This window comes from Pezoporus occidentalis, unplaced genomic scaffold, assembly GCF_034315485.1.
Source record: "Pezoporus occidentalis ecotype Australia unplaced genomic scaffold, CSIRO_AGI_Poc_V1 ctg40, whole genome shotgun sequence".
In the NCBI taxonomy this organism is placed as follows: domain Eukaryota; kingdom Metazoa; phylum Chordata; class Aves; order Psittaciformes; family Psittacidae; genus Pezoporus; species Pezoporus occidentalis.
In genome coordinates, this window is record NW_026915725.1 from 848,389 (window position 1) to 850,658 (window position 2,270).

Sequence of the window (2,270 nt, forward strand, 5' to 3'; positions counted from 1 at the left end):
CTCCGCTCCCGGCTGGGACGGGACAGGGCTTGGGCCGCAGTTCAGCGGGGATCCGGCTCTGCCAGCCTACGAGTAGGGGCGGCTCTCCCAGCCCCGGCCCCGGCACACCCATAGCGGGAATGGCCGCTCTGAGCTTCCCGCTCGGAGGAGGCACCAGCCTCTCCTGACGTCTCTGTGAAGAGATCAGAAAGGAGGGCTTGTTTTGAGGGCAGGGAGGCTTCGAGCCGGTTTCTTACGTGAATTGGTAAAGGCGAGGTCTGGGGAACATGGAGCTGTGCGCCCAGCACCCTTGTGCGCCTCCCGAGGGCTCTACCGAGCCCCTCGAGGCCTGAACAAGACGCGGCCGCAGAGCTCTGCGCATAGTCCGTCTCCGAGAGCACCCTGCTCCGCCCCGGGGTTTCTCCCTTGTACACCCTGGTCTACCCTGGTGCTGTTGTTTAGTGGATTGTAGTAGCTACGGAAGCAACAGCGAGTTAGATATTAGGAAGAAATTCTTTACTGTGAGAGTGGTTAGACACGAACAGGTTGCCCAGACAAGTTGTGGGTTCCCCATCCCTGGCAGCGTTCAAGGTCAGGTTGGACAGGGCTTTGAGCAGCCTGGTCTAGTGGAAGGTGTCCTTGCCGCCCATGGCCGCGGTTTGGAACTAGATGTTTTTTAAGGTCCCTTCCAACCCAAACCATTCAGTGATTCTAAGTGAGGACCTTATATACACAGATACTGCACTAAAGTTAAAACTAGATTGGCAGTAAGGATTCTCTTTTCCCTTCCCTTCTTATTAGCAATTTAGTAATTTAGCAAATAGTAATGGAGAGATATGCAAGTCCTAATGATGTGTTAATGCGAAATTGACAGCCTGACACCTGATTGGAAGAGCATAAGCAGTATAGCTTTCAGGCATACATAATTGATTATAATAACAAAGATCATTTATGTGATAACATTACAGAAATAATTTTTGCAGGCGATGCAATTACTTCCAAGCATTAAGAAATAATAATTGGTGATATGTCTTGTGGCAGCTGGGTGTAACAGGGTTTGTCATTAGAGGTATTGAGAAACATGGCTAACAGCTCTCCAGAGGTGCTAACTAAGGTACAGTTTTTACCAAACAGGGACTCTGAGGTACTGGGATTTTATAACTAACATGGAATCATAAGATTGTTGCAAGCAAAAATCCATAAAGGTGTTAAAACACACAGTATTAGTTCAGGGTTTGAAAACAATATTTGTCCTCTGTTACCATTGTTCACGGCAAGGAGTAGGTGTGAAGGAAGAATGAAACACGTTTTTTCAGTATATATGTTGTACTACAGCAAGAATTGCATCTTCTTCCATTCGCTGTTTAGATTACTGAGAGAAGATTTCAAGCTGGTTTCTTAGGTTACTTGGTGATAGTCGCTGCACATGGACAGTATATACCATGGTTACTGGTGCACAATGACTTAATGTGTGGGGTTAGCTGAGCTTCTCTGTCTCATATAAATATCTTTTAGGGTGGCATATAACTGAGTGCAATATAAAACTGTTCCGTGACTGTTCTAATCAGTTAATTAAATCAATGTTTAAGTATGTTTTTTATATCTTAAAACTAGCATGCTTTATCAGGTTCTTTAACTGCATAATTCAGTCCTTCTTTTCAAATATCTCAAATAGAGTAAAATTCTTGCTTGCATGTAGGTTTAATGTACATTTGTTCTGGGTTCAGCAGTAGCAGTCATTTTTCTCCTTCTTGGTAGCTGGCGCAGTGCTCTGTTTTGACTTTTGGCCTGGGAACAGAGCTGCTAACAATGATGTTTTGGTCTGGCCAAGGACTTTGTGAGCCTCATGCTCTGCCAGGGAGGAGGGGAAGCCGGGAGGAAGCAGAGACAGGACACCTGACCCAAACTGACCAAAGAGGTGTTCCATACCACAGCATGTCATGCCCAGGATGTAACTGGGAGTTACCTGGAAGGGCTGGTAGGACTGCAGGGTGGGAGGAGGTATTGATCAGTGCTTGGTCGGGCTGGGGGGGGGGGGGGGAGTTATCTGTCGGCTGGTGATGAGGTTACGTATTCTCTCCCCTTGTTATTTCCTTTATCATTATTATTATTGGTGGTAATAGTAGTGGTTTGTGTTATACCTTAGTTACTAAACTGTTCTTATCTCAACCCAGGGGAGTTGCATTCTTTTTTGATTCTCCTTTCTGTCCCTCCGGGAGTAGGGGGAGGGAAAGAAGGGGGGGAGTGAGTGAACAAGCTGCCTGACTGGGTTTAAACCACGACAGCATTGT